The following is a 27,206-nucleotide window of genomic DNA, read 5'->3' as shown; positions in this document are numbered from 1 at the left end:
TCATACTTCACACAAAATTCAGATGCAGAACTACTGGAAGTCCTCTTAGGTCATTTTTGTCCCTTCAAGTACAGTATTTGTCAGTGAGGTCACCACGCCTCTTAAAAACCTCTGACCAATCATGCAATATTTGTCAGAACCCTCACAAGAAAAAAGTGCTGCTAGAGATATGTGGCAAGAGAGCCTACAAGAACTCCAAACCCAGGGCTGTATGAACAGAATTATGTAATTTTGCTCTTCGAGCCCTTGGGAAGAAAACAAAATTCTCTTCAGACCTACATAGCGTTTCTTAAATATGCTGACATTTCAATTTTTTCAATACACAATTTATTTGATGTTTAATAATACAAAGGCATGCATTTTAATCCACCCTTAAAAAAGGTTCACAAGATTTAACCTGAAACAGGATCTCTGTTTACTGCTCTCTTTTTGCTTACTGCTAATGTCGGCCGTGTAGCACAGGTAGCTGCCACATAGATATAGAAAAGTAACAATTTAAAACTCGCATGTGCTTCAAAGATCAGCGGGCTGTTTCTCGTGGTTTATTGGCCTTTGTACTCTTCCAACTAGGTTTTAGCATTAGCGTTGCTCAGAACATTGTTTTAATATTGGCCGTTCTTGTGTAGGTCTGTGAAAAGCTCAAATCTTAAGATCCATTGATTTTTATTTCTTTATTTCTTCTCATAACACTATTAAAACTAACAGTAATATTGGCTATTGTATTCCACAAAATGTCTTCTGAGAATTGTACACAGAGCCTGGTCTTAAAAATAGCATATGACTAACAAATGTCCTAAGGCTTGCCAGTGGATGGTTACCATGAGCTCCTGTTGCACATAGTTTCACCAAGCATTGGATGCAAGTGGACAGACAGCAAAGTATGATATGATCAAAGAAACATAACCAATCATCATTCTGTCAGTGGTATACTGAATAATGCACTGGCTGCCAAGACCCTAGAGCCTGATACTCCTGGAATCTCCACTGTCTAATGATAAAGTCATAGATATAAATCACTTTCTGCAGCTTTTCTATTAATACAACATTCTTCAAACAGAATTGCTAAACTATAAATGGCTTTTAAAAAAAGTAGCCAGGATCTGTTTAAAGTTCTTTAGAAAATGGAAGGGAAGGACAAAAGCAAAAGGTGGGACATACAGCAGGAAAAGGAAGACAGAAGAAAAGGAAAGGAGAAGTTCACTTTTCCTTGAAAAAGGAGTTGCCCATAATTTGATCTGGTTTAGTTGTGACTCTCAGGGAATCCAAAGATTACTCACTGTTTTAATTTGTAGAAACTACAAAAAAACTGAAGACATCCATTTAACAGATCGTCATAGGTGGTGTTTCATAAAAATAACAGCTCATGTCTTAAAACAAAGGGAGGCAACATATTTTTAACGTGATAACTTCTCACACTTGATCTTGTCAATGTTTTAAAACGCTGCGTTTCTTTTTGCATGCATCACTCTCACCTCTTGTCTGAAGGGCCTTGAGACCAGCTGAAAGGCTTTTACATAACGATTATATCAAGTAATTGTTCTTCACAGGGCAAAGGCTCCCAATGTGCTCAAAGAGCTTAGTCAAAGCAAAGCCTTGAAAAGGTAAACAAGCCGATGTTTCATCAGTCTTATCAAGCAGAGCAAATAGGTCTTGAGAAAGTCTGAGGAAAAAAAGGTGAAAGCGACAGATGAGGTCAAAATGGGATTCATGCAGAAAACATTATAAACATGAACGATTTTACAGCAAGCTGAAATGTGAACAGATTAATCTTTTCAAAGCTATAGAATACATAAACGAGGCTTAGGTTGAAGTTGTTTTAGTGTGGTGGTATGACTGCATAAATACAAAGTCATCACCATACAATACTGTCAGTATAGGGGATCCCTACCTAGCAGAACATATGACTTTTAATGCTTTTTATTTAAATGCAAAGACAGAACATTGAAGAGATCCGGGGTGCCAAAGTCCAGTCCTGGTGTGCTACAGTCCTGCTACGTTTGGCTGCATCCTTTCTCCAGCACACCTGTATCATATAAGTGACTTGTGTGTTTGAGCAGGGATGTATCTAAAAGTTGCAGGAAAGCAGCTCTCGAGGCCAGCACTTGGGCACCCCTGGTGTAGATAAATATACAATCCAAACTCTAATGAAGTTGGGGCGTTGTGTGAAACAAATAGAAACAGAACACAATGATTTTCAAATCCTGCTCAACCTATATGCAATTGAAAACACTACAAAGACAAGATATTTAATGTTCAAACTGATAAACTTCATTGTCTATTTTTGCAAATATTCAGTCATTTTGAATTTGATGTTTGTAACAAATTCCAAAAAAGCTAGGACAGGGTCATGTTTACCACTGTGTTGCATCATCTTTCCTTTTTCCAACACTCAATAAGTGTTTTGGAACTGAGGACATTGTTGTTGAAGCTTAGTGGGTGGAATTCTTTCTCATTCACAACTTTAGTTCCTCATTTTGTAATAATAATGCTCCACCCATTTCCAGTGGGAGACAGGACCGACACTCTTTTACTACGAAGCCACGCTGTTGTAACACAGGCAGAATGTGGCTTGACATTGTCTTACTAATATAAGCAGGGATGTCCCTGAAATAGATGTTGCTTGGATGGTAGAATATGTTGCTCTGAAACCTGTATGTAACTTTCAGCATTAATGGTGCCTTCATAGATGTGCACTCCCCCATACCATCACAGTTGCTAGCTTCTAACCTTTGTGCTGATAACAGTCCAGATAGTCCTTTTTATTTTTGGCCCGGAAGAAAACGACATTCATGATTTCAACAATTTGAAATGTTGACTCATTAGACCATAGCACACTTTTCCACTTTGCATCAGTCCATTTGAGATGAGCTTGGACCCAGAGAAGCCAGTGGCATTTCTGAGTGTTGTTCATAAATGGCTTTTGCTTTGCATGGTAGAGTTTTAAATTGCACTTGTATATGATGACACTCAGATGTATTGAAATAACCTATTCACCTGTGGACTGTTCCAAACAGTTGTTTTTGGAGCATTTCTCAATTTTTGCCAGTCTTTTGTTGCCCCTGCCCTGGCTTTTTTGAAACGTGTTGCAGGCATCAATTTCCAATTCGCAATAATCGGAAAAAAACAGGTTTATCAGCTTGAACATTACATATCTTTTCTTTGTAGTGTATTCAATTGCATATAAGTTGAAAAGGATTTGCAAATCATTGTTTTTATTTATATTTTACACAATGTCCCAACTTCATTGGAATTGGGGTTGTATTATCTTAGGTATACCCCACCAAAACAGTGTATGGATGGTTAATAATGAAGACATACAGGAGCTTAAAGAAAAGCCTGGTTGTTTTTAATCATTACTGTGAAACATTTGTGGTTCCTGTTTTTTAAAGGCAGCAGCAGGGAGTGGTGGGTGTATCAAAAGTGAAAAAGTACCAAATTCATATACTTTGCAATGTCTGTCAGTGTCAAATTAACTGTTCTGAATGCACTACTGCATACATTTTTAATAAATGTTTGTTTGGTACCAAGATAGAAAATAAATAAATGAAAAACAAAGGCACTCCACTCCAAAGCAATGCAAGACTGGTAAATAATGAAAACATGCAGGACCTTAAGACCAGCTTGGTTGTTTTTATTCGGCGATGTGAAAGATGTTTCTGGATCACGGTGATAAAGTGTAGCTGTTTAGAGTAAGTGGTGGACGGAGAGAAAGCAAAAAAACGGTCAAATGATGCATAGTTTGCAATGACTGTTGGTGCTTAATAAATAAAGTTAAACACACCACCAGATCAAAATAAACACTAGCAGGTATTTGATAGACAGTACCCATGGATTTAAACAGGGTCAATACAGGTAAGTGGTGTAAAACATTTGACGTCTAGGACAGCCTAGCAGAGAGACATAACCAAGGTTAGTAAGATAAAGAAAAGACAGATTATAAAATTATGACACATGACAAAATATGACGTGTGCCAGTTTCAGAGCCACCATGGCAGCTAGTTGGGTTTACATAATATTTTTTGAAATTGGAAAAAACATTACATTCAGATGATTCTACAGTTTCATGTTTACTAATTTAAATATGACTCAAATATTCCATCAGTAGGAAAAGATTCGTTAGGTTTGTAAATTATATCTAACAAAGCCCCCCCATTACAGTTTGAAAAGGGAAAATAGGAAATCTGTAAACATTTGCCAAAGGTTTTGGCAGTAAATGACCTGTGTTTTGCAGCTTTAATGTTTTAATATATTAAACATATTAATACATATTAACATACCCTAATTAACGTATTTTAACTTTGCTTTAGGAAAAAAACGGTTTGCCTTGCTATTGGATCTCCAGGTCCAGAGGTGAAGAACATTAATGAAATCAAAAGCCTTTTCTCACTGGAGCTAACATTGCCTCTGCATCTGAAATCGATAAAAGCTTTAGCCTCTGCAGACAGTTGTGTCTGATATATAATACTACATGTGGCAAAAGAGAGATGGAAACAACAGCAGGTGTTCTGGCTAAGGAATAGTGAATGATTTTTTAGGTCGTTTTGAAGTTTGCTGACAATAGATTTAATGAGTTATTAGAATTCGTGATTACCCAGAGGCAGTCCTGCCTTAGTGTAAATGACAGGTTGTCCTCCCAAGGGAGATTAACAAGCTGAGGCGATTTCAAAAATTCTGAAAATGAGACAAGGGGTCAGAGAGGTTTGAAAGAAATTACATTTTTTTTAACCATAGTAATAGCCGAGAAGTCTTGGAAATCACATTAATGCTGTGTTTAGCAAACTTCCCCCCTCAGGTTTGAGGTACTGTTTCAAATAGTTTTTTAGATTATTGTGCAGATTGAACAATAAATGTTTTTTTTTTTTTCTTTTTGAAAAGATTTATTGTCTTAAAGATTGTTTTATAAAAAAATACCTTTTGGCTGAACCTTACCCCTCAACACAATCTGATCAGCTAACCTCATTTCAGTATAATCACATAATGAGCACAGTTGAAGCTGTTCAAAGTCCAGCTGAAATCCCACCATCACTCTAGAAAATGTTCTCGAATTGTTCTCATATTGCTTACCTCCAAAACCAAGTATGCAGGTATAATCGCTTTGTATTAAAATGGCCTCAGAATATTGCACCTGAAAGAAAGTTCAACTCAGAATTATGCTGCCACCAGTGCAGAGCATATTAAACACTGACAACAGTTGACTGTCAAACATGGTGGTAGTGCGATGGTCTGGGGCTACATTAATGCACAGGACGTGGAGGATTTTTTGTAATTGATGGACCAATGATTTCTGCTCTCTACCCAAAAATGTCTGGGAGAATGTCTGGCCAGCAGTTTGTGACTGTTCCACAGTTACCTACATATTACAGCTGGACCTCTCATCTCTGTGTCCTCTGCTCTAATGGCCCTAGAAAACTCAGCAGCTTCTGTCAGAGACCTGTTGTGTATTCTTGTTAGTGAAAGTTATAATTAGAACAGGTCTAATAGCTAAGGTTTGGAGGCTGGTAAACGTTAAGAGCTGCGATTTTTGGTAACTTGTTCTAGACCGACATTACTACCAGGCGTCTTCACCGCTGCAAACAGGATCTGGGCTGGAGGTGAGCAGCCATAAATAAAATGAAGACACTGCTCTAGAACATCACCTGCTAAAGAAAGGTTCAGCCCATGACATTTGGAGCTCAAATCGAAACATGTCACACAAGCAGAAGCATACAATTTGAATGATTTGGACCGGAGCAGGTATGGAAAGCCATAGATGCTACAATTCAAAAACTTTAAACAATGTTAAGTTACGTACCTAATTAATATATCAAAATGTGAGGTTCTTGGAGCTGGACCCAATTGCAGACAGGCAAATAGAAGCAGTACGAGAAGTTGAAAAAGGTAAGAATAAAATGAAAAGCAAAATAACTTACAGCTAGACAAGGGGGTTGGCTATGGCAGACAACAGGCATGGATATAGCAGACTCGGCAGGGCAGAAAACAAACCAATGTGGGAAAAATAAACAGAATAAATAATAATAAACAGAACAGGTGCTGGCAATGGATGAGATTGTGCGGGTGAACAGAGTCTACTTGATTTTATGGTGGCAGGCTGAGAGTAGGAACTAAGTAAACGTGAATGAAGCTGAACAGAACAACAAGGAAATGATCAAACCAAAGAGGAAAATCTTACAGATACCTGAACATAATGTACATTTCCCATAAGCAGAAGAAGAAAAAAATAAGAAACTAAACCAAAAGGAATGAACAAATAAAGCACAACTTAGAGAACATAAACAATTATGATTACAGAAAGATAGAAACCCAAAAATCTACAAATCTAATGAACATTCTCCTATGAGACAGGACATCTGAGTCATGAATATAAGGACAAGATAATCCTGCTTTATCCTGTATTCCTGGCCTCTGTACTCAGGAAAAACAATTGAAGTACATGCTAAGAGCATATGCCTTCTCTGGATGAGTCACAACCTTACCGCTGGTATTGTATTGAAACCCAGGAGAACATTGCCACAAGTCCAAAGTACCGCTAATTGCAATCAAAGTAAGCCCTGTGATTTCCAACAAGTGAAAAGCTCTAGTCGTGCTGTTAAAAACCCCTTTTGTTGATTCTCCATTGTGAGCTGAGTGTTATTCAAGGCTGGAAATGTGTTGAAAACAGAAAATTCATTTTTTAGTTTCAGAAATTTCGAGAAGTTATGAAATCGGTTATAAATATACCCTTAAAAGAAAACTAAACAGTTAGAGAGCATCAAGGTTTTCTGTATTGTATGTAGAACAGCAAGTGATCTTTGAAAGGTTTCATGCTCTAAGATGTGCAATTATTTCCCTGCTGAATCCAAACTAAAACTGTACAAAGCAACAAACTGCAAGGGGTCACTGCTTTACACAACCTGACCTGACCTTATTGGTACAGACGTTCAGAGAGAAATGTATTTTATCATCTGAATAACGTTGCCAGAGACTTTACGCTTTTATAACTTGTAGAATAGATCACTGTAATGCACTGCTTTCTGGTTTTCCTAAAAAAAAACGTTGTAGCCCCTTCAGAACTCTGCTGCAAGAAGCTGCAGAGGTTTGCATATCAAACAATTACCTCAGCAGTGCATCAGTTAATTTTTCCAGATCAGTACAATTGAATCAAATGGTTCATGGTGCTGATGACTTTAATCTTCTGCTAATCATTTATTAAATGTACAACAGCCAAACTAAAAGTGGTTGATGCACCAAGAACATTTTCTTCTTGATCACTTAAAGTGATTTTATTAGAACCAGAACTATACAACAATGTTAAAGAACTGCAATATTTTAAGGTTTTAACAACAATTTAGTGTTTGCTGTGTTTGGCATTTCTGCTTAAGTTGATGTATCAAAATAATAAATAAGATACAGATACACCATTATTACTTTAATTATTAATTTTATATTTTAACAGTAGGAGGAGTAATTGCTGTTTTTTTGTTTTTTAAATTAAAATTAAACTGATCTGAGATACCACAGTTTACACGAGAATCTCAATCTCTTATTTTACCTGCTTTTTAAATAGCTTATTGGCAATGAATTTATTATGCTGCATAAAAACAAGAAGCATCTTATCTTTCACTCAAGGTTTGCTTATGTTTAAGCTGATTATCATTATTTAAACTCCATGTATAACTTTTTAGCTCACCTGTTCTTTCTGCCGTAAACAGATAAGCAATCCTAAAGCTCCTCAGTGGTTATTAAGTGGATTGATTTTTCAGCAAAAAGTAATGACCACTGTGACCACTCACAAGCCCCTGCTCATGCTTTGGAGATCAATGAAACCTGCTGCAGGTCATAATTAAACAGCAATAAAATGCTAGATAGCCTGAGTGTGGAGTTCAATCCTTGAATACTTTAGAGGTGCAAGACTGTGCTAGGGGTGAATGGAAAGCAATTACTGAAGTGTATAGAAAAAGAATTCCCTAATCTCCTCTGTTTGCTTTGATCAAAAGCAGCTTGCTCATTTTCCGCTAATTTATCGTCTATAATAAATTCCCAGGTGGGACCTGTTCAAACTGATGACAAAATGGGCCAAAATGTGTCATCCCCATGTGAGGTTAAAAATGTTGAATTTTGACCTAATTTGACTAGAGCACCTTCTTCCATGTATCCAATAAAATATTTGCAGTTGCGTTAACTTCTTTCATTTTAAGATGATACATTGAACAGAGCTCTGTAAAGTGTAACCTAATCCTACTTTTCAGAACTTTCCAGAACTTTCTCCCTGACCTGCCTACTGTCATCCACTGTGTTCTTTGGTCTTCATTCACTAATGTTTTCTAATAAACCTCTGAGATTTTCACAGAACTGCTGCATTAATACTGAGATTAAATTACACGTAAGTGGATTTACCAATTAGTGACTTCTAAAAGGCAACTGATTGCACTAGAGGGGGCAGAAAGCAAATGTGCGCCAGGCCTCTTCAGATACATTAAACATTCTGAAAACAATGCATCACTTTCCTTCTAGTTTACAACTTTTATATTGGTGTATCACATACAATCCCAATCAATACATCAATCTTTGTGTTTGTATCGTGACAAACTGAAAAACTTCAAGTAGGATATTTTTGTAATACATTGCTTGGATGTAAAAAGACTGGTGCTACCTTCAGAAGATGAATTTGTCAAATCAGGTGAGTTAAACCTTATAATGTGCCTGGGTAGGATTCCAACCTGATGTTCTATGCTCCCAATGCTTGACTTCATGATGACTTTTTAACCAAACACAAAACAGCAGCAAAGTTTCATGAAATGTTCGATCATCTTGAATTATTAATGATTAAGAGGGAAAATACGGCTGTGATGGGGGCAAATGCTTGAACCTCTTCCATCAGGCGCGTGTTTTTTTCCTGTTTGTTCTTATTAAAAAAACATTGCTAACAATGCTGTAAAATCAATTATTTACATTTGCACAGCAGCAACATAAAAACCGCCATCTGTTTTACTAGCAACACATTGCGCTTTTCAATTATCTGGAAACAGTTGATAAAAGCAAGTCCAACAGGACAGCAGCTTGGAGAGGAGATTGCTTTGGTGCACAAATTAAACAAAGCTCTTAACCTTTTTAAAGGGCCAGGACAACAACTAATTATGTGACGAATTTGGTGTTGTTAATGACCTAAATGCAAAGATGAGGACTGGAAATGCATGAGGAGATTTGATTTAAGTAACAAATGAACTCAAGGAAACAGCTAAACAGGCTTGTAACAACAACAGTGGATCTGACACTCACTGAAATGCTTAGACAGGCGAGTTAACGAGCAGATGAGAGACTGCCAAGCAGTGCAAGGAGGTGAGACACTGGGGAAAGGTATTGGGTAATTCAGGGTATATTGAAAACATTTGCTAAGAAACACTAACAGGAAAGTATACTTAGGAATACAATGAAACTCAACATAATTGGCTAATTAATTTTTTAATTTCTTTAAATATGGAATCACTACCTGCATTTCATATGAATGGCTTACAGCTCATTAAAACCTAAAATCAAAATCTCAAAAAATTGGAATGTTACATAAGATCAATAGAAAATGATATTTTAAAACAGAAATGTTATGTTATGATTGTAACCTAATCTTGGTAAATGTTGCGGCCTGTGCTCCGATGAGTTGGGAGAGGTAAGTGGTAACGTTTGAGCTAATATGAAGGAAAGAGACGCAGCCGTCGTCTTTACTCCATTACACTTTATTCAAAAGACCTCCCACACTTCTTTGCGCAGGCGCACAACCAGTTCTAACAAAAGCAATCAATCTGAGAATCATCAAACTTTTACTGAACTGTAATTAGTATACATAGAATAACTCTTGTACCATATTAGCGATGATTTCTAATTCTTCATGAATTGTAAATAATGTACATAGAATTTAAACCTTCTGTACTGCATTGGCAACATTTCAAATGAAATTATGACAAACATAATAACCATAAAATGTGAGTATAAATCCTATGAACTTTTTTCTAACCTGTACCGTTTAAAACTGAAGCCAATTAGTGTTCAGTTAAAAGTGACTGAATCAACATCGTCATAAATCTTCATACATAAAGACTGAGGAACAATAACCTTTTATATTAGAAACAATATTGTAATATTTTTCTTGAAAACTATCAGGCTAAGCTGTAAAATGGCAAATTATTTTCATCTGCTAAGCAATTGCTGCATCCCTAAATCTATCTACTGAAGCCCTGCCACTGACCAAAAGCCTATCCCCTCTGAATCCCCAAGTTGTCTATGCCCATGCCAAATGTCTTTCTGCTTTGGACATGCAGTTTTTACATACATTTTCTATTTTTACTGTATTTAAAAAAAAATAGAACCAACTTAATGCTTGAGATTTATGTGCTATTTTCCTAAAATTTGTTTAAAATATTTCTAAACAGTAGTGTAAATGTTTTATTTTATTCTCTGTATTAGCAGTTGCCTATTTGCTCATCTCCCACCCATATAAACAGGTTTGCAGCATACTTAGTATGGAGCTAAATATATGAGAATCCGGACAGAAAATGCAGCATAAGACCTGAGACTAGGTTTACTGCCCAGCAGGACAAAGCATATTCATGTGTTCTAATAGTCACGTCAGAGTTCAGACTAATATCCAATTGAAAATCTGTGCCAACACTTAAAAAAGGCTGTTCAAGGTTGCTCTTCATCTAATGTGACAGCCACACCGATCAGACTTTAATAAAGCAATTGTGTCATTTTTCTTCCATTTTACAATTATGTGCTACTTTGTATTCATCAACCAATAAATTACATTGTAGTTTGTGACTAATGTGACTAATGAGTATGGATGTGTTTTGCATGGAGCTGGTTATGAAAAAACTGGCAAGTTTAACACTGACATTTTTTTCCATGGTTTTCATTACAACACAAATGGGGTAAAACATCACGTTTTTCTCCTAGTCTACTGACTGTAAAAGAACTTTTCTCCAAATGTTCAAATAAATGTGTTTGCTTGGCTAATACTTCATCTTGGTAGCTTTGGGTACATTCTTGGCAGCAGAAATGCTATGTATTATTTTTCCTTTATAAAACACTCACACACGTTGTTGTCTCCATCACTCAGTGTCCATAAAGGCCCTTTAGAGTCTGCTGTTCAGTGTTGCGTGGAACAAGAACTGTTTTGAACAGGCTTTCCAAAGAAATCAATGTGTTCAATAAAGTGCATTATAGGTTTATTGTGAAGAATGGCCCCATAATGCCTCTGACAATTGCCCTGAAATGTTGCGTTGGTATTGCTTCTCCATCATAATTGCTGTCCGAACACCTTCATTTTCCACTTCACTTTCTCTTCATCTCCAGCCTCTCCTCCTTTCTTTACCATTTAGTGTGAAAGACAGCTATATGCGCTTGTTTATTTAGGACTGGACAGGCGTTACTATTATACTCTAAAGCCAGGAAGATAATACCGAAAATGGACATGTGAGGTAAATAATACATATTTCATGAAAGAAAAATCTAAGTCTCTCAGAAATTTACATACATTGGAGGATGGATGGATGGATGGATTAAAATGAACTAAATATTCCTGCTAAAACTACTAAGATTAATACTGCTAATATCAGTTCCTTGATTGTAGCCATTTGTCATTTTTAACGCTGGTAACTGATCATTCTTAATCTCTAAGGTTAGAGGAAAATGGCAGTGTGAAACATTGTTTCCATGGTACCCGTGGGCTTTGTTTTCCAGCATATAACACACACAAACACATTCATATTCTACAGGGTTACCGTGAACCTTTCACAGGATATTTTTCTGGACCAATCACATGGAATCATGGAGTTTAGTGACTTCCTATGCACAACAGAAAGCTAAGGTGGAAAGGCCAAACTGATGTTGTCTCATAAATATATTTCTGTTACCATCTCACCTTAAAATTTATCACAGCAATATTCTTATAATAAATCTTCTAAAATCAATGCTACATATCTATATTTTTATCCTCCATAATGTTACCATATCATAAATAAAGAAGCCACATTGTGAGCTATGTGTAGTCACCACTATTTATATAAGAAGCAAGAAAAGTCTAATTAAAATGTTGTTGCAAGAAATAGGGGACATAGCAAACATGTGGAAGAAGGTAGTGGAGGACTAACATTGCACATCATCATGAACAAAAATTCCTACACTGAAACATAGTGGGGGCAGCATCATTCTTTTTGAATGCCTTTCTTCAGCAGGGACAGGAAAGCTGTTCAGAGGTGATGGGAAGATGCATGGAGCAATGTTGTGATCATTAAATGATTACTTCTCTGTATGAATATGATAAATGTTTCTGAAATGACTGTTTTAACAATTCAAATAAAGTCAGACAGTAAACACATTACTTGTTTTGGTCAAAGGGCAATTAGTTAAAATAATTTTTCACTTTTTATTTACATCTTATATTCTCAATAACCAGTGAAAAAATATAGATATCTATTGCGACAATACACACTTCTCATTATTACTGACCAGCTTTTTGTATGTTTCCACTGGTATTTCGACAATTTATCTTTGGTGATGAACTCCAAGTCATTTGGAAGGTTGGAAGACCTCCAGCGAACTCTAGCGAACTTCATGGATTTCCCATCAAATTCAAGTCGTGACTCTGGCCACTCCAGCACGTTCACATTACTTCAGGTTATATGTGAGGTCTAGTAACTATAAGAACTAACAGAACCCTAACAGAATCCATGTTGGGTTTTGTTAGCTAGCTATAAAACAAGCAATATGTTTGACATCCATGTAAATTTGAAACTTCTCACATTTCCAAAACAGCCATTAAAATTGTGGCAAAGACAAAGATTTGGGGTGATATGATCATCTAGATCAGGGTCCCCAAACCCCCTGGTCCAAATCTGGACCCAGGGATCATTTTGTCCAGGCCGCAAATCATTTTCTTATTTACTGTGTAGATATAGACATTTTATTCCTGCAGGCTGTCGCGTCTGATTTTTGCTCAGGTGCAATGGACAGCTATGTGGGTCAACAACATTCTGGTTCATACTCCAAGCCAGTTGGTGGCCGTAATGCACCACATCGTTGTATGCCAACCGACAGAGAATGACAAAGAAGAAGCTATGCGGGTTCCTTGAACACGGGTTGCTAAAGCCCCTTTTCCACTGGCTCGTTTTAGGTGGCACAGCATCGGTTCATTGGTTTCGCTCTACTCGGTATGGTACTAGTTGTTTTTTCACTGACCCGCTGACGGCTGAATCTCTGGCGGCTGAAGCCCCGCCTCCAGTCGTCAGTGTAGTGTGATGTGCTGCTATTAACGTTACTGTTAATAGCACTAAGTTACTAGTTTTGGAGCTCACGCTTGCTGACAGTACGATGACTTGGAGGTGCACAGATGAGTAAAAGAAGATGGCCTTGTCAAAAATACGTAAAGTGGACTATGAAAATCACACATTTAAAAGATGAATGGACAGAGGCATACACTTTCCTTTTAACTTCCGTCGGGTGTAAGGCCAGTCTGCCTTATGTGTTCTGAATCATTTAAAGAGCGGAAATCTAAAGAGACATAATTAAACCAAACATAGGCTGATAACAGTCTCTTACAGCGAGCATACGAGTATTAACTGCGAGCACGGTGGATTTTAGGAAAACACAAAAAGCTTTTCACTGACTGGGAAATGATCAAAAAGTGCATGGAAGCTGTGGCAGAAGCACTTTAAGATGGAAAAGAAGGACAACACCTGAAGGAAAATGTTTATCAAATTGCTCTGCCTGCACAAGCACAACAAGGAGAGCAGAATTGTTATAAGATGTACAGACCCAGCTCGAAAGTGCGTTTAATATTTTTACTTAAATTGAATTACACTATTCTGTTCAGCAGCTGATTCCCTGGGCATAGTAATTGATCAGTAGTTAAAAACAAAAACGCTAGTGTTAATTCAATGTTAAATAAAAATGAAAGAACACTTTTGTCAGTTTATTTAAAATGTTCAAACCCCAAAGTGTTTAGATGATGGAGTTAGTGGACCTCCTGCTATTTTAGTTGGGGACCCCTGATTAAAATGAACATCAAACATCATTTTGCTTGGAGCCAAAGGAAAATAACTACACTGGGTTGCAGTTATGCAGAAGGGCAGCAGTGGATTTAAAAGGTCAGTAAATGTTTTATGGTTTGTTTGGCTTTTATGTTGGATTTTGAACAAAGCCAGGTACGTTAGTTCAAAGGTCAGGCTGTTATAAAAGGCTTGTTATAAAAATGTCACACTAAAAGAAAATTATCTTAGTGTGAAACTCACAAAACCCAACAGTTAGTGGAGCAGATTAAAGTGATGCAGGAGGGGGTGCCTGTCTTGGAATGGAGAGACAGTCTCCGGCTGTCAGAAGAAGGAAGTCAGAAGTGCTGAATAAGGGGTGGGTTGAAGTGAAACAAGTTTTTTTTTAATGTTCAGTAGACTCTGTCCAGTTTTCCAGGCTAAACCCAAATTTTAACCACTGGTCATGAACATAAGCAGTCTGTGTGAGGTGACTTCATGCTGTGTTTCCTCTGGTGCCTACTCACTGACGGTGAGTGCAGACATGCAGAGACAGAGAAGACAGGCACTGAAATAAAAATGAAACTGCTGGACTCACACTGAGTCCCACAGGAGGGGCACACAGCAGCCTGGGTCTGCTTTAGAACATCAGAGCATGATTATTTGTGAGTGTGTGTGCAATAAAAGGTGGCTCTTCACTGTGGGCCATGGTGACCCTGTTGATGTACAGATGCCGTGTCTTCCAGAGACGTGCTGTTCACTGTTTTCAAGGTTGATTAGTTGCTGGATGAATCCAATTTCCTTTTCTTCCCCCTTCACTTCTTAGCATAGACCTCTGTTGTCTTTGTCCTCCATCAACTTTTGCCCACTGGGCCTCTGCAGCATCTCAATCATCTATCAAATTCAGTTATTTTATTTTTATTACTCCCAAACAATAAGAACATATTTAGAGAAACTGTGTGTATAGTGTCTGGAAGGTGAACCTCCATTCCAGTCTCAAATATTTTACAGCCTCCAACAGGTTTTCTTTCTGGATTGAAGTAAGGGATCCATACTGCATGATGCTGCCATCACCGTGTTTCACTGCAGAGATGGTGTGTTTAAAGAGTTGTGCCATGTTAGTTTTCCCCCAAATGTAGCGTTTTGCATTTTGTCCCAAAATTTCAGTTTTAGGTCTCTTCTGACTCCAGCTCCTTCTTCTTCTTTGCTGTGTCTCGTGCATGAGTTTTGGCATCTTCCAAAATAAAAATAAAAATCATGGCTGTCTTGTTGCTACACTTTCATATAGGCCAAATTTGTAGAATGCATTATTAGTACTTGTCCTGCCAACATTCTGCTACCTGAGCATTTTACCAGCTCCTGGACTTCAATGTATTACTTCAGTTTATTACCATGGCTGTGTTCCTAAAGACCATAAAAGTCTGACACGCAGCAGTATAGCTGCATCTTTGACTGCTCCAAACTTTAAGAAAGGAGTAGCAAAAAATTCCCAAAACATGACACTAGTATTACTGTATTTCATAGAAAGGAAATGGTGATTGGTAGCACTTCAGTCCATCCATGTAGTGAAATTACATTAAAAAGTTGTGTTTTCTTCAGTTTAAACCATTTTTATCAACAACCCTCTGTATCATTTTATTTCTCTTTTGGAGCCTGTGATGCAGACTATTGCTTCTTAGTGATCAAGACACTAAAAACATGAGAATTTGCTACTTCATGACCTTATTTGCTTTTAAGTGTTGTATTTTTCAAGTGGCCATTAGAAGAATACTTCTAAAGGGAAGGTTAACAGAGTTCCACGATATCCTTCATGTGAACACATTCCATCTGTCATTTGGTGGAAGCTGAACTCTTTACAAGAGGTTTTATAACCTTTTCAAAATTGTTAACCATCAGCAACTGGTTCTAAGGTCATTGGAAAATGTCTTAATATTTATGGTAGCATACACCTTTACAGAGATGCTGAGAAAATCAGACAATGAAATTTTACTGCTCTTAAATAAAAAATATAATTGAACTGCCCCAAAGACATAAAACATCTTATTCTAGTTTTGCTTCCAAGGTAACTAAATTCTTTACTCGATGTTTATATTGATTTCTTTAATCAGATTTATATATCTTTGGGTTTTGATTTTCTTCTGTGTACGTATTTTGACCATTTCTTTGCTACTTACTTTATTCTTTAGGTCTTGCTTTTTTAAGTTTCTCTTCCTATGCTTATTATTGTTAGGTGCTCTCCCTGTTAGTTCAATCTGTTGTGTTTGCTTTGTACATTTAGAATAATTTCTGTTAGATAGTTCCCTGGGTCTCTGTGTTTCCACTCTACATTTTCCTTCTGCCACAGGTGCTCCACATCTCCCCTGATTCCTCAGCCTTGACTCTGCCTCAGCTGTTCCTCATTTCCTCTGATTAGCTCTTCTGGGTTGCTTGCCATTTCTCCTACCTTGCCTCAGTATATACGCTCCTGTCTTTTCATTATTCTCTACTGGATCCTTCTGTTACCCTACTTAGCGTTTCTCTTTGATCAGCACTACTCCATGCTCTATGTTCATGGACTTGACATTCAAAGACTCGAGCCTGGGTTTGGGCTTGTTACTTGAGTCCTGACACTTGACTTGGACTTGGTACTCAAAAACGTGAGACTTGACTTTGAGTTGCTACTAAAATGACTTGTAAACATACCTGTTACAAAAGAATCTGCGCACTTGTATTTAGCCCAGTTTACTCTGATAAGCACAATATAAAATCCGGTGCTTCCTATATGATTAAGCAACAGCTCCTTGTAACAGAAAGGATATAAATATTTTGAATGCTTCACTTACATCTTCCTATATTATGTCTCTTCAAGAGAAATCATAATAACTTTGTTAAATATGTATCGGCAAGGTTAAAAAATCTGGAGAGGAAAAATCAACCACAAAAATATTCTGATCGTTGAATCTGTATTAAAAAGTAATGATGTATTGTATTTTAGGAGAAAACTTGTTTGCAACGCTTCATTCATCTGTCTGGATAGGAATGAGCCTGATCACAAGTTATTAAAGCAATTGTGGCACAGAGGGAGATTTCATCACATCCTAAAAGTAAGTTTTGTGCAGCTTGCAGTCTAGATGCAACTACCCTCTCCAGGGGTGTCAAACTCCAGTCTCGAGGGCCAGTGTCCTGCAACATTTAGATGTGTCCCTGGTCCAACATACCTCACACAAATGGCTGCATTTCCTCCTCAGTATGCAGTCAAGTTCTTCAGAGTCCTTCTAATAACCTAATTATTTGATTTAGGTGTGTTGAAGCAGAGGAACATCTAAAAGTTGCAGGTTACCGGCCCTCGAGGACTGGAGTTTGACACCTGTGCTCTACACACTACTCCCTGAAACAAGAAACAGTGACAAGCTTTGTTTGGCTTTCTTATAGCTGAAAGAATAATTTTGCATCAATCTTAAAGAGGTTAGATAACAGAAATAAAATACTCTATGCAATCACCAGAGTCAGATGATGCCACAACACTGACACTGTGTGACTGACAGATCAGTGCAATCCTTCTAGGACTGCAGTAGGTAAGTTAATAATTTAATGTTCCTCCACAGGAGGAGGACATAAACAGTCTAATCAGGCTCACTGTGGATGAAATCAAACGGATGGAAAAGAGAGCTGCTGTCTCCAAAGCTCAGGGTTACAACTCTGTCAGATGTGAGTTGTTAATAGCACAAGCTGAGGAAGCCTCAGTGGACTGCTCTTGCACAGAATACCATGTTTAGATTCTGGGATATATCAACTGCCTTGAAATGACTATATCTGAATATTGCATCCTTACACAGTGATAATGTAGCAGTTTCAGTTTTAAAATCTTTGTTTAGACGAAACCATCTCTACCCACATCTCTAGAGAGGTCTTTTCTCTTGCTCTCTTTGGAAGACACACACGTTTTGGTAGTTGGAAATTCACAACTGCCTGAACCACAACATTTACTGTTTTTCTATATCTGGCGACCCAATGTGGCCTTGTCAACTTCAGCTAACTGGCTATCGACAAAATATCTCCTGGATGTTATATAAACACGACACTCTTCTCCAACACTCCCCTACCGTCTGTGTATTGATAGGACTATGCAGCTGATTGATAAAACTTCCACCTCTCTTCTCAAGGACAATGCCGCTTCTATCAGTGTTGACAGTCTAATGCTTGCAAACACACTCAGTCTTATATATTCACACCCTCAAGATTCCACTGTACCCTTGCTAAATCTTTACTTATGTGTGTGTTGCTTACCCCTGCTGAGGTTTTTGTACTACTTCAGACTGTATTCTGCAAAGAATAAAGTCTGAAATATGATTTTTTTCCCCCTCCTATCTTACTTTACCTAAATGTGTGGTTTCATTACTTTTCATAGATTTTCAGATTTCTCAGAAGGATTACCAGCGAAAGCCAAATATTATTAGTATTTGAAAATTTGGACAAAAGCTGTTTTTACACCAATGGCCATAGAGTTTTAGATTTCTTAGAAGGATTGTATTACAACTATTTCATACCAGTGAAAGCCAAACATTATTAGTACTTGAAAGTTTGGACCTAAACTGTTTTATATCAGTGGCCCAGCTTCTCTACTTAGACTTTAGTGAGTGCCCATGACTGTTACTATTTGAATGATGGGACCACAACTGCCTCATACCAGTGACCTCAAGGATTATTATGATCATTTTTCTTCTAGCACCAGATGAATTCCTTACCACAGAGGACTTAATGAGCTAATTACCTCTATTAGAAAGATTGGATTAGAACCAGCTCTTACCAGTAAACCCCCAAGGATTATTAGGGTCAGTTGAATTGTTCTTCTGTGTTTGATTTTCTGTATCATTGTAATGTTTTTCCTTATGTACAGCGCTTTGAGTGCCTTGTTGCTGAGAACGCTATATCAATAAACTTGACTTGACTTGACTTGAGAACAACAACAAAAAACGTAACATTAATTAGAGCATGACACTCAAAACTAAAAAAAAGAAATAAATTATGAGCATTGTTACGGCTGGTGGCCGTATGTGTGTTTGTTTTGTACCTTCATCAACAGACTGGCCAGCCGATGTCGCTGAAAAGCACCGTTTTCCTCCGTGCTATCGGTACCGCTGTTTCTGATAGGATCGGATTTCTTCTTCGCTGGATACCCTCTTCTTCGCTGTTCCTGACGGACTCTGATCTCCCTGCGTGCTCTGCACTCCTCCTACTGGACGTCTCCGGGAGTTCATGTTGGACTATTCATTTCCTGGTTCTTCTGAATTCGCCGCCAATCAAGAAGGGACTACATTATATAAACTCTCTGCACCTGCCACTAAAGGCAGCTGGTATTTGGACAGAACAGCTCGCCACTTCTGACTTTGGTGTTGTAAAATTTTGAAGCTTGGTTATTGTTGTATGCTTACCTGCTCGTTGGGAAGCTTGGTTATTTTTGTGTGCTCACCTGCTTGATGACTCCATCTTGGCTCAAAGGAGTCTCTTTAAAGTTGATTGGGCTTTGTCTTGATTTGTTTGTTTGCTTTTTGTTAGCAGGGACGTTTTTGATTTAGGAAACTGTTGAATTAGTTTGTCCCTCCTTTTGGGGGATTATTTTTAGTTAAATTACTGATGGTTGTGTATTTTGTTAAATTTATGGTTATTGTGTATTTTGGGTTTTACCCCTTTTTATTTTCAAACGGTTTGTACTTTAAGTATCCTCCTTTTGTTTGTTTTGTTAAAAATAACGGAAACTGAACTAAAAAGAAATAAATTACTCTTTCTTTCATTAAACCAACAACACCTGGTTTGAATGTTTACTTCCCCCTACCCCTAGACCGAGTGGGGTCGTAACATTTAATGGGGGCTCGTCCGGGATATCTTTAAATGAATCCTGTGATTGAAAGTGTAAACTTTAGCTTTGTCAGTTCAGAAAGTGACAAGGTCTTGGTAGGCCCCTGTTGTCACTTGTGCAAAATTTTAGTATGGCACAGTTTAACTTAAAACAGTTTTTGGAAAGTCCCTCTCTTGAACTAATAGAGTCATGTCGAAAGGATGATTTGGCACAAATTGCAGCACATTTCTGCATTTATTATTCTAAACAACTCCTTAAGAAGGAACTAAGGAATCTTGTAGTGGAGAAATTGGTAGAACTAGGAGTTCTTGTATGTTCTGAGATATCTGCGAGTTCTGTGGCTCAACCTGCTTTGACTTCTGCTGCTGTAGCTCAGTCCGAGGCCCTTTCTTCTGATGAAGGTGGTAAGAAGGTTTTGGGAAAACCTCCAGCAGTCTCTCCAGATGTGGATGCTGAGGTGGGTGTGGGGATTAAGACTCCTTACACACTCCCTCGGTTTAATTCTCTCTCTGACGCCAGTAGTTCGGCTGGGTCAAAGGCTGATGCTCGGATTAAAGTCCGACTCGCTAGACTGCACCTTGAGGCCCAAGAGAAGGCACAGCAAAGGCAGTTCCAACTAGAAATGAAAAGGTTGGAAATTGAAGCAGACACTGCCATAAAAATACGTCAGTTAGAGCTTGAATCTCAGACTAGAATTAATGTTCCTGCTTTTGCAGTAAACTCCTCTTCTGTTGGTTATTCCACTACTTCATTTCAAATTAGACCTTTCGATATTACCAAGTATGTTGCTCTAGTGCCTGAATTCCGAGAAGCGGAAGTAGATTGTTACTTCTCAGCTTTTGAAAAAATAGCACAAGCTTTGCAGTGGCCTCCTGAAGCCTGGTCACTTCTGTTGCAATGCAAACTGTATGGAAAAGCTCAAGAGGTTGTTGCAACTCTCCCTCTTGCAGACACCCTAGATTTTGAAAAGGTAAAGGCTGCCATCTTAAAAGCCTATGAACTTGTCCCCGAGGCTTACCGACAAAAATTTAGGTCTTTTAAGAAAAATCCCAGTCAAACTTATGTTGAGTTCGCTAGGGAAAAGGGAACTCTTTTTGACAGATGGTGTTCTTCTTGTAAAGTCTCAAACTTTCTCAGCTTAAAAGAGCTAATTTTGTTAGAGGAGTTTAAGACATGTTTGCCTGAACACATTTCCATGCATTTAAATGAACAAAAAGTAGAGTCTTTGTCTGCTGCTGCTGTCCTTGCTGATGAGTATGTGCTTACCCACAAAACAATTTTTCAGTCCAATCCGAACAAAACTTCTGTTGTTAAGACGTGTGACACAGTCAAGCCCATACAATTGAAGAAAAACAGAGAGTGTTTTTATTGTCATAAAACAGGGCATGTCATTGCTAACTGTTTAGCTTTAAAACGGAAAACACAAACCTCTGTTCAGTCCCAACCGAAAGGTGTAGGACTCATTAAGAGAAAACCAAACATTGTAAGAGCTGAAGTTGACTGCACACCTGATCCCTGCTTCAACCCTTTTCTGTCAGATGCACTAGTTTCACTCACTGGACAGCCTGAAGATCAGTGTTCTATTCGCATTCTGCGTGATACTGGAGGTTCTCAGTCCATTATTTTAGCTGACACATTACCGTTTTCTGAACAGTCATCATGTGGATATAGTGCAATTCTACAGGGCGTAGAAATGGGTTATGTTCCTCGGCCTGTACATCTGGTACATTTAAACTCCAAAATAATCTCAGGAATTTTTCCTATTGCTGTCTGCCCAGCACTACCTATCAAAGGTGTCGCATTACTGTTAGGTAATGATATTGCTGGCGGTAAGGTAACTCCTGCATTAGAGGTTTTGGATGTACCACAAAACTTGGGAACTAGAGATAACAAGTCATCACCCAAAGTGAACCCAACTGGTGTACTAACTCGTGCACAAAAACATAAGAAAAAGGCTAAAAGTGATGATGTGGATTTGTCTGACAGTTTGTTTATGTCAGTGTTCTCAGGTGGTGGAGAATCTGACTCTGTTACAGAGGCTTCTGCAATTCCGGATTTGACTGGTGGGGATGCATTACAGACCCCTGATAGTGCTTTCCCAATCACTCGTGCTCACCTGCGCACTTCTCAGAGGTCGGATCCAACGTTAAAACCCTATTTTGAAGGTGTAGTAGGTCCTGATGCGGCCAAGGATGAAGGTGTATCTTTCTTTCTGGATGATGGAATTTTAATGCGTAGATGGTGTCCTGTTCTGCTTCCTGGTGCTGATTGGAACATAGTTTTACAGATTGTGGTTCCTTCCAGTTATCGAAAGAATATTTTATCATTAGCACATGAAAGTAAATGGTCAGGACACTTGGGTGTTTCAAAGACATACCAACTGATTTTGAAACACTTTTACTGGCCTGGATTAAAAACAGATGTGGTTAAATTCTGCCGCAGTTGCCACATATGTCAGATGGCTGGAAAGCCTAACCAGACCATACCAAATGCTCCGCTCCATCCAATTCCTGCAGTGAAAGAACCATTTGAACGCATCATTATGGATTGTGTGGGTCCTTTACCACGAACCAAATCTGGTAATCAGTTTTTACTTACCTTAATGTGCGCTTCCACTCGCTACCCTGAAGCCATTCCTCTCCGTAAAATCACTGCTAGTTCAATCATTAATGCCATGACCAGATTCTTTTCTACATTTGGTCTTCCAAGAACTGTACAGACAGATCAAGGTACAAATTTCAAATCGAAACTCTTTAGACAGGTTCTTAAAGAACTAGACATTAAACATGCTGTTTCTAGTGCATATCATCCTCAATCTCAGGGAGCTTTAGAACGTTGGCATCAGACTTTAAAGTCTATGCTGAAGAAATACTGCCTTGAGAATAAGAAAAGCTGGGATGAAGGTATCCCTTTTGTACTGTTTGCAGCTAGAGAATCCACTCAGGAATCATTAAGATTTAGCCCTGCAGAACTAGTGTTTGGTCATACTCTTCGCAGTCCACTAAAAATTCTGAAAGAGAAACTTTTGAACTCTGACACTTCCGCTCAGGAAAACATTTTGGATTATGTTTGTAAGTTTCGTGAGCGTTTGCATTCTTCCCGTGCAATTGCACAAGAGTTCCTTTGTGACTCTCAGAAATCAATGAAAAGGCGTTATGATCATTCTGCTGTTCTTCGTCACTTTCAGGTTGGCGACAAAGTTTTGGCATTACTGCCTATCCCTGGATCTGCTCTTGATGCCAAGTTCTCAGGTCCTTATGAGGTTAGTGATCAACTGAGTGACACTGACTATGTGATAAACACTCCTGAAAGGAGGAGAAAAACCAGAGTGTGTCACATAAACATGCTAAAACCGTACTACATTCGAACAACTAACCCAAATATGGACCAGAGTAAAGTAAAACCCAGTGGCAGTGCAGCCATAATTGTGACAGATGATGTTAGCTCTGAATCGGGTGAAGATGGTTTAACTCTTCGCTCCAGTTTTCACCAAAGTCCTCGTTTGCCCAATTCTGAAATGTTGAAAGAGTTTTCAAATAGTCTTACACATTTGCCTGAAAGCCAGCAAGATGATATTTTATCCCTGATGAGCAGTTTCCTATGTCTATTCAATGACATACCGACACGCACTACAGTACTTGAACATGACATTGATGTCGCTAGTGCTAAACCCATTAAGCAACATCCTTATAGAATAAATCCTGTTAAAAGAGCTCTAATGAACAGTGAGACAGAGTACATGTTGCAAAATGGATTTGCAAAACACAGTTCGAGTTCTTGGAGTTCTCCCTGTTTGCTTGAAATGAAACCCGATGGCACACCACGTTTCATTACCGATTACCGCAAGGTAAATTCTGTTACAGTTACTGACTCATATCCACTTCCTCGCATTGAGGACTGTGTAGATAATGTGGGAAATGCTCAGTATGTAAGTAAACTAGATTTATTAAAAGGATATTGGCAAGTACCCCTCACGAAGAGAGCTTCTGATATTTCTGCTTTTGTTACACCAGACCAATTTTTACAGTACAATGTGATGGCATTTGGGATGTGTAATGCCCCTGCAACCTTCCAACGCCTAGTAAACATTGTTTTGTCTGGTTTGTCTAACTGCAGTGCATACTTGGATGATATAGTAGTATATACTTCTACCTGGACAGAACACATAACTGTTTTAAAACAAGTGTTCACTCGCCTTGCTAAAGCTTCTTTGACCTTAAACCTCGCTAAATGTGACTTTGGGAAAGCCACAGTGACCTATCTTGGTAGACAGGTAGGCCAAGGGCAAGTGCGACCTTTAAAAGAAAAAGTTTCTGCCATTACTTCGTTCCCTGTGCCTTGCACTAGAAAGGCTTTACGCCGTTTTCTTGGTATGGCAAGTTATTATAGGAATTTCTGTCGCAACTTTTCCACTATTGTTCATCCTCTGACTGGTCTATTAAGTCCAAAAGTCAACTTTGTATGGACCCCAGAATGTCAACATGCTTTTGATAGCATTAAATCTCTGTTATGTCATGCTCCTGTACTCTCTGCTCCAGATACAGAAAGGCCCTTTAAACTTGAGGTTGATGCGAGTGCAGTGGGAGCTGGTGCTGTCCTCCTACAGGAAGGTAAAAATGGAGCTGATCATCCCATTTGTTATTTTTCTAGGAAGTTTAACAGAAGCCAGCTTAACTATTCCATCATTGAGAAGGAAGCCTTGGCTTTGCTTTTGGCTTTACAACACTTTGAGGTATACCTTGGATCCTGTCCTTCTCCAATTGTGGTCTACACTGACCATAACCCACTTGTCTTCCTAGCACGTATGTACAACCATAATCAAAGACTCATGCGTTGGGCTTTAATCATTCAAGACTTTAATCTGAACATCAGATACAAGAAGGGTTCAGCAAACATCTTGGCTGATGCTTTATCAAGACAGGAGTTATGAAAACAAGAGTTTGTTATTAAAATGTAAGTGAAGGGATGGACATTTTGTTTCACATTTTTAGGGGGGGGGGTGTTACGGCTGGTGGCCGTATGTGTGTTTGTTTTGTACCTTCATCAACAGACTGGCCAGCCGATGTCGCTGAAAAGCACCGTTTTCCTCCGTGCTATCGGTACCGCTGTTTCTGATAGGATCGGATTTCTTCTTCGCTGGATACCCTCTTCTTCGCTGTTCCTGACGGACTCTGATCTCCCTGCGTGCTCTGCACTCCTCCTACTGGACGTCTCCGGGAGTTCATGTTGGACTATTCATTTCCTGGTTCTTCTGAATTCGCCGCCAATCAAGAAGGGACTACATTATATAAACTCTCTGCACCTGCCACTAAAGGCAGCTGGTATTTGGACAGAACAGCTCGCCACTTCTGACTTTGGTGTTGTAAAATTTTGAAGCTTGGTTATTGTTGTATGCTTACCTGCTCGTTGGGAAGCTTGGTTATTTTTGTGTGCTCACCTGCTTGATGACTCCATCTTGGCTCAAAGGAGTCTCTTTAAAGTTGATTGGGCTTTGTCTTGATTTGTTTGTTTGCTTTTTGTTAGCAGGGACGTTTTTGATTTAGGAAACTGTTGAATTAGTTTGTCCCTCCTTTTGGGGGATTATTTTTAGTTAAATTACTGATGGTTGTGTATTTTGTTAAATTTATGGTTATTGTGTATTTTGGGTTTTACCCCTTTTTATTTTCAAACGGTTTGTACTTTAAGTATCCTCCTTTTGTTTGTTTTGTTAAAAATAACGGAAACTGAACTAAAAAGAAATAAATTACTCTTTCTTTCATTAAACCAACAACACCTGGTTTGAATGTTTACTTCCCCCTACCCCTAGACCGAGTGGGGTCGTAACAAGCATGGTCTAACATACACAATCCAGTTGCAAGTGGAAGTACTTTGGTTTGTAATGTTCATTTTAACAAAAGCTAATACAGTACTCGGACCTGTCCAGGCCCTGGCACTCTTGAAAGTGCTGTCCATGAATTGGTGCTCAGTGAGTTTTCTTGAGCTGATTCTAGCAGTTAGTAGTAGTTTCCATAGTATAAATCGGTGCATTACTCCCACCTACAGCCAGGTCCAGTAAAAGGGAGATCTTTTTTTTATTATTCCAGATCTTCAACTTCTTGCCCATAAATTGGCACCCCAGATGAAAGTATACAAAGCCTTAAAATAAGTTCCAATTTATAGTACACAGTAATCACACAAAATTCTATATAAATTAAGCAAGTTATTTAATAGGGGGAAAACCCTATGCAAAGAAATATTTTAGTAATAAAATCCTATACAACTATTCATATAAAACTGCCTGAGTTACAAAAGTGCCCAGGTGTGAAAAAAGGGTAAATTTCGGGAAAATTCCTTATGTACACAGTTAAGTATGGTGAAGGATCTGTGGTGCTGAGGGGCACTTTCTCTTGCAAAGGCCTTGGAAACCTTGTTTGAGAACTTAGCACCACAAACTCTTTAAAATAAATACATTTCCAGTCAGGAAACTGAAAATGGCTCATCGATGGGTCTATCAGCAGGACAATTCTCCAAAACATATGGCCAAATCAATACAGAAACGATTCATCAGGCACAAATTCAGCCTTCTTCCATGGCCATTTTAGTCCCCAGTGCAAAGAATAATGGTCAAAGATACCTCTCTCTGTATGCTCCGATTTTGTGAAATGTAATGTGTAGGAGGGCAATAGGATGCCAATAAAGGTAACATCTCTGAACACAGGACTCTCAAGTTTCTTTCTTACATTTGTCATCTCAACATTATTGAAAAAACGGTGACTTCGATTCTTTTGGAGATTCACTGAAAGGGTATGTGAAAATATAAATCTGCAGACAGTGTTGCCTTTATTAACTTCTGTTCATTTTGAATTGTGTGCTTGCGACTCAGACCCACGTCACCTGCTAATCCCGCGCATGTCTCCATAATAGTGAGATGGAAAAACCTTTAACTCTAGTTAAAAAAAAAACTTAGGTGAACATGGATCAGAAAATGCCAAATATCCAGGCAGCATTGTGTCTTAATGCCACAGTTGTATTTATATTGATACTTTGCTACAATGATGATGAGAATCTGTTAAATCTTTTAAAATACAGTCTTGGAAACATAGCATAAAACAAAATACCTTCAACATAAAATTTGTTATGCTGCTTTTACTTTTAACTAGATTTTCACAATGTCTGCATTTTTGATGTAACACTATTCTGAATCGCTAGAAAGAGCCCTATGTATATATTCTGGCCTCCAATAACAAGAAAGAAACATGTTCAAACATTGTTAGATATAGCGTTAAAATGTATTTCACCACATCAACGTGGACATAAGCACATCATGTGCCATTCCAGATGACTAAAGTGACATCCAGTTCCTATTAAGCCACAGACCCATTGCTTTCCAGTTGGCT

General features: G+C 38.3%; 1 protein-coding gene and 1 long non-coding RNA gene across 2 annotated transcripts in view; both read right to left on the bottom strand.

The window, feature by feature from the left end:
- The window catches only part of LOC124883244 (proton myo-inositol cotransporter-like), a 129,339-nt gene that overhangs the window by 80,003 nt on the left and 22,130 nt on the right, over nucleotides 1-27,206 (bottom strand). The window lies entirely within an intron of this gene.
- LOC124883245 lies at nucleotides 22,212-25,645 on the bottom strand. The gene is made up of 2 exons (XR_007042124.1): nucleotides 24,869-25,645; nucleotides 22,212-22,541 (listed from the first exon to the last, which is right to left on the bottom strand). It is a non-coding gene; the product is annotated as an uncharacterized LOC124883245 (long non-coding RNA).

Source organism: Girardinichthys multiradiatus, chromosome 17 (assembly GCF_021462225.1).
Source record: "Girardinichthys multiradiatus isolate DD_20200921_A chromosome 17, DD_fGirMul_XY1, whole genome shotgun sequence".
Taxonomy (NCBI): Eukaryota; Metazoa; Chordata; class Actinopteri; order Cyprinodontiformes; family Goodeidae; genus Girardinichthys; species Girardinichthys multiradiatus.
The sequence above is the reverse complement of the archived record's forward strand: the minus strand, read 5'-3'. Positions and strand labels throughout refer to the sequence as shown.